Below are 16,942 nucleotides of genomic sequence, written 5' to 3' on the forward strand. Positions count from 1 at the left end.
GCAAGATATTCATCAGAATCATAATCTCCATCAGAATCATTGTTTTGTGTTGTAAACAAAGTGCTAGGTACCAAGTCAATATGGATAATCGCTTGGTGTTGATCAAAATAATCACCTGCAAACATGCACCTTTTTATCTTAAACTTACTTTTGATGATAGAAGTGTTTGAACATAAAACCTCTAGCGAAGATATTAAAAATATCAAAACGTAAAAGGATTATGCTGACTAATTACACCTATTATTTATAGTTAATTGAAACATAAACCAAGTAAAAATAGTAGTAGCATCTCAGAAAGCAAAAATACCCATAAAATTAGTTTTGTGCAAGTAAGATTGACAAGCAATTCTCAAGTTTAAAATAACTTTGCCCTTGTTTGCAAGATCATATTTTTTTGTGCAAAGATTGACACATCACTTGCAAGCATTGGTGACTACAAATTTTCTTCCATAATCTTCTATCGAGGCAGAAAATGAGTAGATGAATCACCACCTTTTAAACCAACTACCAGCAGCAGCAGCAGCACTTTCTTCAGTTGAACATATTGGGAAGTGGTCTTTCTGCCATGAAAGCATCGACCATCTACATCACAAAGTTTTGAATTATTATTATTATGATGATGATTACCATTGTCTTAACTTGAACTACTATAACTAAAAAAACCACCCTCGCTCAACCAGTTAACTTCTTTAATCAACATAATCATAACCATAATAGGAAATATAATAATTTCTCTCCTGAAACACTTCTATTTTCAAAATGGTCATCCAAACACCCCTAAATGTTCCTGGAAGTTAGGACATAAAATTTCCTCAAATTTTTAACAGTTAAAAGTTAAATTGTCTCTCTCTGTGCTTAGAATAACACGATGATATTATGATATAAATGAATGAATATATATTAGTATAAATGAATGACAGTAAAAGTAGCTGCAAGACTAAATAAATTAGAATGTAAAACAAGTGATATTACAACTATACCTCTTCAGTAACGGCTGCCCTAGCAGCACGGTGTCTTTCCACCACTTGAGTTAATACTTCAACTAATCTCTGCTTCACTTGACCTGTTAGCATGCGTCCCGAACCATACTCCTAAGAATTAGAGTAAATAAAATAAACATTATATAACGGTGGGACTTGACAAAGTTGCATTTTTTAAACAATTTAATAAAGGTATCAATATCAATAATGAATAATAGTTATAATATTACCTCTTTAATATGCTCAAGTTCCTCATCATCCTCCAAGAAGAATGTTAGGTATTTGAAAGGTATATCTACCTACACAAATATCATCCACAAACAAATTAAACTGAGATGATGCATAGAATACCTACCACATATTATGCAATGTGAACAACAAGGATGATGTTGATATTTATATCACCAACGCTTTTCATTTGTAGTTAGTTATTGTTAGCAGACAATTTATTCATTCATTGACTGTTTTTTTTTTTTTTTTTTTTTTTTTTTTCAAAAGTAAGAAAAGAATATGTTAATTAGAGAAAAACAAAAGTAATTCATTCACATACCTCAAGATTCGCTCCATACTTCCTATGCTCATCAACATCACTTTTCCCTCCTGAGAAAGCAAATTTGTTCACCTATAAAACAAAATGTGTAATATATGATACAAAACATGAAGGAAGATTAGAGCCAATCATTCTGTACATCATTAATCCACATTTCACCATATATAATATTGTTACAGAGTATATACTTCACACAAAACTATAACAAAATGTAGTAAATTAAGAACAGAGAAACTTTTTAAAAATACCTTGTTCTTAATATCTTTTGGAGAGTCGGTGAGATATATTGCCGAATTAGGATCACTGGCAGACATTTTTGTTAGGATATTAGGACCCAAACAACGCAAGTGATTCTTCAAGATCACTCACCCACTTAATGAACGAAAGAATATAAATGCGAAAAAGTAAATCGACACAAGATATAACGTGGTTATATGCAATCGTTGTGATTGCTTTAGTCCACGGACCAACTAGAGATCGTTTATTTACTGAATACTTGAGAGTGGTGTGTTACAATGACTATGAATGAGCTCTATATATAGAGCAAACAAGAAACCAACCAAACTACAACTTGATCTTCAAGTGTGCTAGTAATCATGAAAGATAAACCAACTAGTCATGCTTTACACCCACTAATGACATGATCACAGCCACAATTAGTGGTGTAAAGCAACCCACTAAGCACCTAAAGTGAAAGGAGAATCAATCAAGATCGGATCCCATGTGTGCAAGTTTCCCACTTGCTGCCAGACATCGTGCGCGCCGTGCACACTTAAACGTGCGCGCCGTGCACACTCCCAAACTTCGAGCAAGCCTTCTGATCAAAACTTCTCTAGTGCGCGCAGGGAGCGCGCCGCGCACCATCACCGTGCACAATCAATTTGCTCTGTTTTTGATCTGTTTTTCTCTGTTTCACGCTTACCGAAATCTGCAAAATCCGTGCAAGTGTTGAAACAATTTTTAGTGACACTTTTTCCAGTTTTGTTTAAATGTCTCCACACTCCAACAATCTCCCACTTGGAGACTTTGAACAAGCTCCATTCATATCAATGAATTTACCAAGAACATTAAACCACCTTCGATTACCGCCAAATATCATTTGGGACACGCACGCTCAACACATTCTTCGGATGAGTAGACTTTCGATAAAAGGTCTTCAATACTACTTGTTAAACTTGTAACACCATTCACATCTCTAGCTGGGGTCTTCTCTCATCAATTCATGAGAAGACCAATTGAGGTAATGCAAAACCTCAATTTTTCCGTCGTAACCACCTTAGTAAACATATCGGCAGGATTCTTCGTACCAAGGATTTTCTCCAAGAATAAAGTGCCATCATTTATATGTTGTCGAATAAAATGATACCTTATCTTGATGTGTTTCGTTCGACTATGAAACACCGGATTCTTCCCAAGATGAACCGCACTTTGATTATCACAATACAAGACGCAATAGTCTTGTCTTTTACCCAACTCGCCTAAGAAGTTCTTCAACCACACTAGCTCTTTAGAAGCTTCCGTAATAGCCATGTATTCGGCTTCGGTGGTTGACAAAGCAACACTCTTTTGCAATCGAGATAACCAACTAATCGCCGTCTTCCCCATTGTGAAAACATAACCCGTAGTGCTTTTCCCCGAATCATCACATCCACCCAAATTAGCATCCGCATAACCTCTAAGTATGAGATTGTTTTTGGAGAAACACAATCCCATATTAGAAGTACCTTTCAAATAACGAAGCAACCATTTGACCGCTTCCCAATGCTCTTTCCCCGGATTAGACATATAACGACTTACAACTCCCACTGCTTGAGCAATATCGGGTCTTGTACAAACCATGGCATACATAATACTACCCACGGCCGATGCATATGGAACCTTTTCCATATCCTTCTTGTCTCTTTCCGTTTTTGGTGATTGACTTTTCGATAACTTTAAGGTGCTTCCCAAAGGCATAGAACGAGCCTTTGAATCTTCCATGTTGAACCTCTCTACTACTTTCTCAATATATTTGGATTGAGACAAGTATAGAGTACCCTTTACACGATCGCGCACAATACTCATACCAAGTATTTGCCTAGCACCGCCAAGATCTTTCATCTCGAATTCTCGGGAAAGTAATCCTTTAAACTTGTTAATTTCGGACATGTTTGAACCTGCAAGCAACATGTCATCAACATACAACAATAAGATTATGTAAGAAGACTTGAATTTCTTCAAGTAGCAACAATGATCCGCTTCACATCTTAAGAAACCAATCTTCTTCATAAACTCGTCAAAATTCAAGTACCATTGCCGAGGTGCTTGCTTCAATCCATACAAACTTTTATTTATCTTACAAACCCACTTCTCTTTACCGTTTACCTCAAAGCCCTCGGGTTGCCTCATGTAGATCTCTTCAACAAGATCACCATGTAAGAATGCAGTTTTTACATCTAGTTGCTCAAGATGTAAGTCTTCGGATGCGACTATAGAAAGTACCAAACGGATAGTAGTCATTTTAACTACCGGTGAAAATATCTCTTTGTAGTCAACCCCTTCCTTTTGTTGAAAGCCTTTGACTACCAAACGAGCCTTGTACCTTTTCTTGCCATCCGACTCATTCTTGATTCGATACACCCATTTGTTTTGCAACGCCCTTTTATCATGAGGTAACTTCACTAGTGACCAAGTTTTATTCTTCTCAAGTGACCCCATCTCTTCTTTCATGGCAAGCTCCCATTGTATGAATTCTTTTGTTTTCCTTACCTCAAAGTAACTTTCGGGTTCACCATTATCGGTATAGAGCAAGTAGTTTGCTGATGGAGAATACCTAAGATTAGGTTTGGGCACTCTAGTCGAGCGTCTTGGTGTAGGAGTAACCGGAATGGTTGGACCGGTTTCATTTGTGTCCTCCTCATTACTAGAGCTCGCACTATGTTCGGAATTATCACCGCTTTCCGAATCATCCCCATCATTAGCATTTTCCGACGCCTCACCGTTATTTGGCAATTCATTGTTTCCCAAACTCCCACTAGAACCTGCAAGATCATCAATAGAAACATCGTCAAAAGTAACTTAACTCGGTTTAGGACTCCCCGTTTCCGGTTTACCATAGACCGAATCTTCATCAAAAGTAACATCTCGCGAACGAATTACTTTTCTAGTTTCGTTGTCCCAACAACGATAGCCCATTTCATCCGACCCGTAGCCTACGAAAATACACTTCTTTGACTTAGCTTCAAGCTTGTCTTTATCCGCATCTTTGGTCTTCACATATGCATTACACCCAAAGATCCTAAGGTGACCATAACTCACCTTCTTGCCTTGCCATTCTTCCTCGGGAATTCGGAAACCTAACGGTGTTGAGGGTCCCCTATTTATCAAATAAGCCGCCGTATTGACCGCATCCGCCCAAAACATTTTAGGCAAACCGGCATGTAGTCTCATACTCTTAGCCCTTTCATTTAACGTACGATTCATACGTTCGGCGACCCCATTGTGTTGCGATGTCTCCGGTACCGTTTTCAACATTCTAATACCGAGCTTTGCACAATGGTCCTTAAACTCAAGACTACCATATTCTCCTCCATTATCCGACTTCAAGCACTTAACCTTCAAGTTAGTCTCATTTTCTACCATAGCTTTCCACTTCACAAAAGTATTAAATACATCGGATTTAGCTTTAAGAAAATAAACCCATACCTTTCGAGTGGAGTCGTCAATGAAGGTGACATAATAGCGAGAACCTCCATGTGATTCTACATTGGTTGGACCAAACACATCCGTATGAACGAGCTCCAATTTCTCCAACTTAGGTGCATTCCCCGATTTCCCAAAAGTCACCTTCTTTTGCTTCCCATAAACACATGGTTCGCAAAACCCAAGTTCTACTTTCTTCAAATCCGGAATCCTCCCACTCGAAACAAGCATCTTCATACCCTTCTCACTCATATGCCCGAGTCTTCGGTGCCATAGAGTTGATTCAGACTCAACATTAACTGTAGCAACCACCGTGTCTTCATCAAACACTTCAACCATATAAAGTGTTCCCCTTTTATGCCCACGAGCCACAATACTACTACCCTTAACCACCTTCCATTGGCGGTTTTCAAAAGTAACCGCGTTACCTTCATCATCTAATTGACCAACCGAAATAAGTTTCCTTTTCAATTTAGGAATGTACCTTACGTTCTTCAAAGTCCAATTAGAACCAAGAGTAGTCTTCAAAACAACATCTCCAATGCCCTCTATATTGAGTTGCTTGTTGTCCGCCAATCTCACCTTGCCTTGGTATGAACGAAAATTCTTCATCATGATTTTGATATGAGTAGCATGAAACGAAGCTCCCGAATCCAAAATCCAAGACTCCATAGAATTTTCAACACTACACAAAAGTGCATCATCACTTTCCCCTTCGGCCAAGTTTACACCTTTCGTGGAACCATTTTTGCAATTCCTTTGAAAGTGCCCCTTTTGATTGCAACCCCAAAAAGTAACTTCACTTCTATCCTTCGATGGATACCTCTTCTTAGACTTCTTCCTACCCTTCTTCTCACCGCGTTCAAATTTTCTACCCCGGTTGTCGGTACTTAACAAAGAACCGGATGTCGATTCCCCCGAATTTCTCCTACGAGTATCTTCACCAAGAATCAAGTCCCTTATTCCTTCAAACACTAGCTTAGTAGTTCCCGTAGAGCTACTAACCGCGGTAACCGTACCCGACCAAATTTCCGGTAATGATGAAAGCAAGATAAGTGCTTTTAGTTCATCATCAAACTTAATCTCTACCGATTCAAGTCTTGAAACGATATTATTAAATTCATTGATATGATCCGTTGCACTCGTACCTTCCTTCATTTTAGTATTAAACAATTGACGCATGAGAAATACCTTATTTGCAGCTGTAGGTTTCTCATACATGTTAGAGAGTGCTTTCAAGCAAGCAAACGTCATCTTCTCATTCACAACGTTGTATGCAACGTTCTTAGCAAGTGAAAGACGAATAGCACCCAAAGCTTGACGATCCAAAAGCGTCCAATCGGCATCGTTCATGCTTTTGGGCTTGGTCTCTAACAAGGGTTGGTGTAGCTTCTTTTGATACAAGTAATCTTCAATTTGCATCTTCCAAAAGCCAAAGTCTCTCCCATCGAATCGGTCGATTCTAAACTTCCCATCTTCCGTCATCGTTCCCTTAACGAAACCTTGTGCTCTAGATACCAGTTGTTAGGATATTAGGACCCAAACAACGCAAGTGATTCTTCAAGATCACTCACCCACTTAATGAACGAAAGAATATAAATGCGAAAAAGTAAATCGACACAAGATATAACGTGGTTATATGCAATCGTTGTGATTGCTTTAGTCCACGGTCCAACTAGAGATCGTTTATTTACTGAATATTTGAGAGTGGTGTGTTACAATGACTATGAATGAGCTCTATATATAGAGCAAACAAGAAACCAACCAAACTACAACTTGATCTTCAAGTGTGCTAGTAATCATGAAAGATAAACCAACTAGCCATGCTTTACACCCACTAATGACATGATCACAGCCACAATTAGTGGTGTAAAGCAACCCACTAAGCACCTAAAGTGAAAGGAGAATCAATCAAGATTGGATCCCATGTGTGCAAGTTGCCCACTTGCTGCCAGACATCGTGCGCGCCGTGCACACTCCAACAATTTTGCCAGTTTTGTTGAAACAGTTTTTAGTGTTGAAACAGTTTTTAGTGACACTTTTTCCAGTTTTGTTTAAATGTCTCCACACTCCAACAATTTTGCCTTTCTCTCCCTGAAAAGTTTAGCAAGCAACCAAGCAAAGATAAACATAGCAGTTTGAAACATATATCTATCTATAGATGAATACAACAAATTACATAATTATTATTATTATTATTATTATCTATATAATAATTTGAAGGAAAGGAACCTGAAGTGCTGGAAAGAATACTGATTCAATTAGTGCAGGCTTGTAATAACCTAAACGAGGAGCAACATCCCTTGTCATTCTGAAATAAGGATCCTAAATGAACCAATCACAAAACTCAACTCAGATTAATTTAAGTTACTTATTATCTAACAAACCTGATGAGTAAAATACCGTTTAAGGTGTATTTTATTTCTTGCATAACACCGAAAAAATGATATTATACAAAAGTGTTATAATATATATAATGATAATGATTGTAATCATATTTAACTCACTAACATTTAACAACAAGAAGTTCAAAAGTTTTGAACATCATGTGTTACGGGTGAACTAAGTCAAACAAGTACATATTCGACACATTATCAATGATAACGGACTTCTTCAAACCTCCTTGTTCACCACATCTTTCTTCATAATTAATTAACCATTATAGTTAAAAAAAAATTCATACACCTTCTGATTACTTTTCTTTTAAAGAAAAAAAAATTGTGTCTTAAAACATACTATTACATAACCAGATTTCCAGCACTTGTGATTACTTTATCATAACTTCTCTCATTAGACCATGCCTAACGTTCCGTCAGATCCCCATCGTTAGTTCAGTTGGCATTTCTAACGGAAACTGACGGCCGTTAACGGGGCGTCAGTTTCCGTTAAAACCGGTCGTTAGTTGAAAACTTGACGGAAGGTTGAGTTTTCGTTAGTTACGCGTGTCTGATTTTGATTGGGCCACGTTTCTAGCCGGATTCCAACGGCTATAATGCCGTTAACCTTTATTTTATTTTATTTTTGTTTTTTAATATATAATTTATATATATAAATACCCCAACTCCCACCCATTTTATACACACCAAATCAACATTTTCTCTCAACTTTTATACAATATAATCTAAATATTATGGCATCCTTTTTATTTTAATGAACTTTCTATTTTAATTTTTATTAAATAATATGCTAGAAATAAAGAAAATGTAAAAAATAATAACCTGGTGGACCCTACAGAAAATTGACACAAAAAACTGACCCTGACTGTTAGAAAAGGTCAGAAACTGACCCTGCTGACTCACGGCCAGTTTGCGCTTTTTAGGCAAAAAGCGCAAAAACTGCCTGTGACGTCAGCGTCACCACTAGGAATGGTCTTACATACATTAAACAACATGGATTGAGGTCCAAGAACAACATTTCAAAGTTTTGAACTTAATACAAGAAGACAAGAAAAAGAAAAAAGAAAAAAGAAAAAAAAAAGGTCAATTAGCATACATAGAGGTAAAAAAAAACAACCTGGTCAATAGCACATGAGATCAAGCAGCGGAGATTATCCATCCCAGAATACATATGCGGGAAGGAACTCGGAAATGATGGAGCAGCCTGCACACATTATTATTGTTATAGAATAATATAATATTACTAATAAAATACACAGACACGTACGTACTTGTGATGAGGAATTACTTATTATTATACTTATTGTTAAAAGTTAATGTATTTCTAGATAATTCTAGAATTAATTAGTGAGTAAGATATTTATTAGTAGATATTTAAGAAGATAATAGCTAGAAGTTTGTAGATGTTTAGCTAGTCAAAAATATCAAGAAAATGCTAGAAGCCTCCATTGAAGCCTATAAATAGGCTTGATGTCTTTCAAATTAGATGTACACAAAAACACAACATAATTCAATAGCAATAAAGAATCACTTCTTTCAAAACAACAAGTCATCAACATTTATAAAAATCCCCTCATAACATAAACATCCATCACTATAAACATCTAAATTAAAACTAATAACTTAATCTAAATACACTACAATTCTAACAAGTGGTATCAAGAGCCGTTTGGGCGTTCGTTCGAGTACATCATGACTACCGTTGGTGCATACAATATTCCCGTCTCCATCTTTGATGGTGATAACTATGATTTTTGGAGTATCCAAATGAAGACATATTTTCAAGCACAAAGCTTGTGGGATATTGTCGAAGTCGGGTTTACAACTCCAAAAGACATCGAAACTCTGTCCGCAGAAGAACAAGAAAAATACAACAAAAATGTTGTAAGAAATGCTGCTGCTCTAGGCTATATTCAACAAGCCTTGACACCTTCTATCTTTCCACGAATCATGGGAGCTACGACAGCCAAAGAGGCGTGGAAAATCCTTCAAGAAGAATTTCAAGGAAATGCCAAGGTGAGATCTGTCAAATTACTAACTCTACCACGAGATTTTGAAACTTTAAATATGAAAGAGACCGAGACCGTAAAAGATTACTATTCTAGAATAAAAGAAATAGTAAATCAAATGAGAGCCTCTGGAGATTCTATAACTGATAAAAGGATCGTAGAAAAAATACTTATCAGTATGACTAAAAAATACGATCATGTCATTACTGCTATCGAAGAGTCGAAAGACATCGAGACTCTATCGGTACCAGAATTAATTGGCTCTCTTGAAGCATATGAGGCTAGACTGAGTTGGCATAGTGAAAACTCACTAGAAAGTGCCTTTCAGTCTAAACTCAAAATAAGGTCTCAGAAATCTAATAATGAGGGGAAAAGAAATCTCGAAGAAAAGTCGAGAGGAAGAGAAAAACCCAGAACCGGGTTTGATCCGAGAAGAAAAAACTATCCTTCATGTGGTATCTGCAAAAAGACAAACCACTTGGAGAAAGATTGTTTCCACAAAGGGAAGCCACAATGCAATAATTGCAAAAGATTTGGGCATATAGAAAAAGATTGTCGTTTAAAACAAAATCATCGAGCTAACTTCACAGAAGAAAGTGAAGATATACCGGAGAACAAAAATCAACTATTCTATGCCTGCCATGTCGCAAATAAACAGAGGGACGATACTTGGTTGATCGACAGTGGGTGCAGCAACCACATGACAGGAGATGAAAAGTTATTTGATAGTATCAATACGTCCGTAAAGTCCCGCGTCAAACTAGGGAATGGAGCGCTTGTTGACACTAAAGGCAAAGGTACGATAACTGTTCAAACTAATAACGTCACTCGATCTGTTAATGACGTTCTTTTAGTACCAAGCCTTGCAAGTAACTTGCTAAGTGTTGGACAAATGATGGAGCACGGATACTCTTTACTCTTCGAAGACAAATCATGCGTTATTCGTGACAAGAAAAATAACTATCAATTAATAGCCGAAGTACCAATGGAGAACCGCAACTTTCCGCTTCGTTGGCATTATATCATAGACACAGCCATGAAAGTTCAAGTTGAAGAATCATGGCTATGGCATCGAAGATTTGGCCACTTTAACTTTCACGCACTAAAAATCCTTCAGCAAAAAAATATGATGAGGGACTTGCCAAACATAGAAGAGATCACTGACACGTGTGAAAGCTGTATGATGGGCAAGCAACATCGAAAACCTTTCCCTCGTGACAAAGCTTGGAGAGCGAAAGGTATACTAGAGCTGGTGCACACCGACGTTTGTGGACCAATGAGGACCCCGTCTCTTAACCAAAACAGGTACTTTATTCTCTTCATCGATGACTATTCTAGAATGACGTGGGTGTATTTCATGCGTGAAAAATCGGAAGTATTTACGATATTCAAGAAGTTTAAGAACTTTGTAGAAAAAAGCAGTGGCCATTATATAAAAACACTAAGAAGTGATAGAGGAAAAGAATACACCTCTACACAATTTAATAAATTCTGTGAAGATGAAGGTGTTAAACGCCAACTCACTGTTGGTTACGCCCCTGAGCAAAATGGCGTCTCTGAACGCAAAAATAGAACTGTAATGGAAATGGCCAAAACAATGATACACGAAAAAGGCCTTCCAAACAGTTTCTGGGCTGAAGCTGTATACACAGCTGTATATATACTAAATCGATGTCCCACGAAAGTCGTCGAAAACAAGACTCCTATTGAGGCATGGAGTGGAAAGAAACCGTCGGCGAAACATCTACGAGTATTTGGATCTATCTGCTACATCCATATTCCAAAGGAGAAACGTCACAAGCTCCAAGAAAAATCAGAGAAGGGAATATTCTTGGGTTATAGCACACAGTCAAAAGGCTACCGAGTCTATAATCTGAATACAAATAAGATCGTGATCAGTCGAGACGTGGAGTTTGATGAAGACGCTTCTTGGAATTGGGAGAAAGATAAAGTTGAAAGACAAACATATCTGCCGCAGATATCTATGGAAACTCCAGCTCAACAACCACTACAAATGGAGCATTCTCAACAACAGGAAAGCACAGGAGAAACAAGTCCTACTACACCAACTTCTCCGTCGACAAGATTACCTTTGGCGCAAGACAAGTCAGACCCAGAGTCCACACCTGGAAGAGTCAAAGCGTTAGCAGAGGTATACGAGGCATGTAACTTTACAACCATAGAACCTGAAAGCTATGAAGTTGCAGTCAAAGATGAAAAATGGGTGACTGCTATGAACGAAGAAATCAGAATGATCGAGAAAAACAACACATGGGAGTTAGTTGATCATCCCACAGATAAAGAAATCGTTGGAGTTAAGTGGGTTTACAAAACAAAGATCAACCCTGATGGATCTATACAAAAACATAAAGCAAGGCTAGTAGCTAAAGGCTACTCGCAACAACCAGGAGTCGACTACACTGAAACCTACGCACCTGTAGCACGACTGGATACTATACGAGCACTTGTGGCGCTAGCAGCTCAACGAAGGTGGAAGATTCACTAATTAGATGTGAAATCAGCCTTTCTAAATGGGTATCTCGAAGAAGAAATATACGTAGAGCAACCACAAGGGTTCATTCAGAAAGGAAAAGAAAATCAAGTCCTAAAACTAAAGAAAGCCTTATATGGACTTAAACAAGCGCCACGCGCATGGTATAGCCGCATTGACAGCTACTTCACAAGTTCAGGATTCAGGAGGAGTCAAAGTGAGCCCACACTCTATATCAAAACCCAAGGTAACTCTGACACTCTCATTATTTCCTTGTATGTTGATGATCTTATATATACGGGAAACAATGAGAGAATGATACAAGAGTTTAAGGAAGACATGATGAAAACGTTCGAGATGAGCGACCTTGGTTTGATGCGCTATTTTCTTGGCATCGAAATCAGTCAAGAAAAGGAAGGCATCTTCATATGCCAAAGGAAATACACAGAAAATCTCCTGAAAAAGTTTAAACTATACGGTTGTAAAACCGTCGCGACGCCACTAGTTGCCAATGAGAAGATGAGACAAGAAGATGGATCCGAGAAAGCAGACGCTTCAAGATTCAGAAGTCTCATCGGAAGTCTACTTTATCTGACAGCAACAAGGCCAGATATTATGTACGCAACGAGTCTATTATCCAGGTACATGAAAAACCCTACTCAAATACATCACGGAGCTTCTAAAAGAATTTTAATATACTTGCAAGGTACCATGGACTACGGAATATGGTACAAGCCCACTATAGACTCGAAGCTTCATGGATACACTGATAGTAATTGGGCCGGATCGGTGGATGACATGAGAAGTACTTCTGGATACACGTTCACACTCGGATCTGGTGTATTCTCTTGGGCATCAAAGAAACAAGAAACGGTGGCACAATCATCAGCTGAAGCCGAGTACGTCGCAGCCGCAAACTCAGCTAATCAATCTAAATGGCTAAGAAGAATACTTGAAGACATGGGCGAAAAACAAGACGAAGCTACTCAAATATTCTGCGACAACAAGTCTGCAATTGCAATAGCAAAGAATCATGTGTTTCATGGTAGAACAAAACACATTGATATCAAATATCACTTCTTACGAGAAGTCACCGCTAAGAAAGAGATTGAATTAAAATACTGCAAAACTGAAGAGCAAATTGCAGACATATTCATCAAAGCACTTCCAAGACCAAAGTTCGAGTTCCTACGCAACATGCTCGGAGTAACATCGAAATACATTAAGGAGGAGTGTTAAAAGTTAATGTATTTCTAGATAATTCTAGAATTAATTAGTGAGTAAGATATTTATTAGTAGATATTTAAGAAGATAATAGCTAGAAGTTTGTAGATGTTTAGCTAGTCAAAAATATCAAGAAAATGCTAGAAGCCTCCATTGAAGCCTATAAATAGGCTTGATGTCTTTCAAATTAGATGTACACAAAAACACAACATAATTCAATAGCAATAAAGAATCACTTCTTTCAAAACAACAAGTCTTCAACATTTATAAAAATCCCCTCATAACATAAACATCTATCACTATAAACATCTAAATTAAAACTAATAACTTAATCTAAATACACTACAATTCTAACACTTATATTCCTAAAACCTTGAAAAAACGAATGGTTGTCAGTCGGTCGGTCACTAGTTACAAGATGAAAAGAAACGAAATTTTGTAAAGTCATAACTCATGAAAAATTCAAAAATGCATCAAACATACATCTTCCAGAGGAAACCGAATTAATCTAAAGATAAACAACATATCAAATGAGGTAGACTTTGGAAACCGGAAATTCAGTATGACCATCTCATGTGATTTTATTTTCTGGAATTTTTGTGTTTCACCTTTTCCAGGACTCGATTATTATTACTTTACTATGTAAGTTATAATATAAAACCATCTTATACGCCTTTAAGATCTCAAGTCCTCAACTCATCGAACCATAAGTATAATTGAATTGAATTGAACATTAAAAAGTTGAGACTTAGGAGGAAAATGGAAAAATCCTAATAACCTGGATAGCTGGGAAAAACCTCTTTCCCATAGAATCTTCACCAGTGAAACCATATATACTTTTTAACTGCATTATATTTAAAAATCCTTAGTGAATCCTCATACAAGGTACGGACACATAGCACACTTTAGAATAATAATGTGAAAGAATGACCAATGATTCTATCAACTATATAACATTAAAATTATTCTTAATAATAATGATCACCTTGTTGTCCGTGACACAATCTGCAATCTTCATTATGTTTATATAAAACACACTGCACAAATACTTCACATCAGACCGATAAGCCAGTACAACAAAGCAATAGAAGAGTTATAATAAGCATTCAACAAAACAAAGATTGAACTTTAATCACTATCCTTCTTCAAAGCAGTTCATACACATACAGTTAGCACCAAGTCTTAATCCCCAAAAACCTTATTCAGGTGGGCACTAGTTATAAAAAAGAAATATTAGTTTATTCTGATTTTCGACCAGTTATGATAGAATGGGTCAAAATTCAAAATTGCCACTTCTCGAACTAATATCTCTTCATATAACTAGTATCCACCGTGCATTAGCCGAGTTTCGACCGTTTTTTCAAGTAGTCCTGATTATGAATAGGTCACTTATCCCGACCAGATTGATACATATAAGAAGATAACTAAAAGGATTGTATATAATTCACCATCTAATATAGTAAGCGTTATATATTGACACAGACTCTGTTTGCATAATGATAAAATTCATCATACATGAATATTTACAAAGCAGTAACATTTATTGCATAAGCAGAGCATGAGGCGGACAGTACTTACGGACATATATAATTAAAGTTGGAAAATATGAAGGTTCTTGAGATGTCAAAACCACAAGCAATTATGTCTTTCGCATTCTCACGAGCAAGTCTGACGCTTTCCTCTACCGTAAGGTCCTTTTTCCACAAGAATTTTTCATCATCTGTTAGTTGTATGACTACGGGAACCTTGAAAGTGTGACGACCCGGAAATTTTTGACCAAATTTAAACTTAATCTTATATGATTTCGACATGATAAGCAAAGTCTGTAATGTTGAATATTAAAACTTGTAAATTATTTTCATGTAACCATTGACCTTTGACTGCTCTCGACGATTCACGAATATTTAATTGTAAATAGATATGTGTGTATGTATATATAAATAATAATTCGAAATATAATTTGAAGTATTATATGTTGTTGTTATTAAAAAATTAATAAAATGAAAATAGGATATTATAATAATTATTATTTAAAATATATCTCTATATATAAATAAAGTATATTAAAAATAAATATTAAATAATTGTAATACTCGTTTGATGTTTCGATTGATATTAAGCAAGTTAAATTCAAACTTATGTAATTTTAAAATAAACGGTGATACGAAAATGAGTTCTATAAATTTTAGGCTTATTAAAAATGTATTTAGGAACTATTTGTTAAGTTTTAACACTTTTTATATTTCACCCATAAATGAGAGGGACAGTTGATGTAATTTTTAGTTAACAAATTAATGACTGAATTTTATGCCATAGTGACCAAAATAAATAAAGCTATTTAATCTAAAAATTTAGAATTTTTCCGAACACTTTTATTCACCACTGAGTTAACAAACGGAGCACGAAATCCAGCCCGTAATGAAATAATTGAAGGCCGCTAAATGAATTCGAAAAGTATTAAGATTACTGTTGTTAGTTTGATTTTCTTACCCACTATCATTATATAATATAGATAATATATACACATGTTATAATCAATCATTATCTTTTTCTTACATATACATGATATATACAAAGGCATATCGATATACATATTCACACACTACATAAGTCATCACCTTTAATATCTCCACCTACTTCCATTACAACCATCCTTCACCAATTTTCACTTCATTCCTCAAGAACACCTTCGGCTCAATCACCCATCTACGCCATCCTACAACTACTATTGACGACTGAAAACACCACATCTCCAATACCACATGCCACCAAGACTACAAACCATTCATCCACCGTCTATCCGCCACCCTTTACTGATTTCATATATTTATTTTATTATCGAAACCCATCCAAACCAAACCCATCTTGTGGTTTCCTTCTTTTAGCTGAGACCACCACCAATCACCACTAGGAACTACTTTGCACCTTCATTAAATCATCATCATTATAATTCATTATACCATCGAATACCAAATATCACTCCAGTTGTATATCTATATTTTTTTTTCTTCAAACGCCACCATCTTTGAAACATCTCATCACCACGATCAACCAATTTGAATCTACAGACTACCATACCTTTGGTATTAACGATTCTAATTAATACTATACGTTATTCTTTTTCTTGATAGCCGACAGTTAATAAACCCAAGACCCATTGGATGTAAGTGGCGAATACTTTAAATTCTTTTATTATTTGTAGGGTCAAACTTTAAAGACCCACTTGTGTACCAAAAACGTTCATCTTTTCCTTGCCCATGTGACCAACTCTAACTCTCACAATTACTTAATCATTTTTTTCTTGGATTCCTTTTGCTTTTTGTCGAATAACTAGACAAGGTGGAATACACAAGATTAACAATGATGATGTGATGATGATGGTTTAATTATGGGATAATCATAATAATAATCATTAATATCTCATTTCTGTTTAAAATGCTCGCCTGCTTCTGTGGGAACTTCGTGTTCAACTAACAACCTGCAACCATTGAGTCTCATCAATAAGCACCATTCTCTTTCCTTTTTCTTCGACCACCATCTCCTTCAATGGGACCAAACGATCATCATCATTATCAAAACCACCACAAACTTATCACTATTAATGCTACAGC

General features: G+C 36.4%; 1 pseudogene; it reads right to left on the reverse strand.

The window, feature by feature from the left end:
- Positions 1-273: 273 nt before the first annotated feature.
- The window catches only part of LOC139881216 (tryptophan--tRNA ligase, cytoplasmic-like), a 28,990-nt pseudogene continuing 12,321 nt past the window's right edge, over positions 274-16,942 (reverse strand).

Source organism: Rutidosis leptorrhynchoides, chromosome 1, assembly GCF_046630445.1.
Source record: "Rutidosis leptorrhynchoides isolate AG116_Rl617_1_P2 chromosome 1, CSIRO_AGI_Rlap_v1, whole genome shotgun sequence".
Lineage (NCBI taxonomy): Eukaryota > Viridiplantae > Streptophyta > Magnoliopsida > Asterales > Asteraceae > Rutidosis > Rutidosis leptorrhynchoides.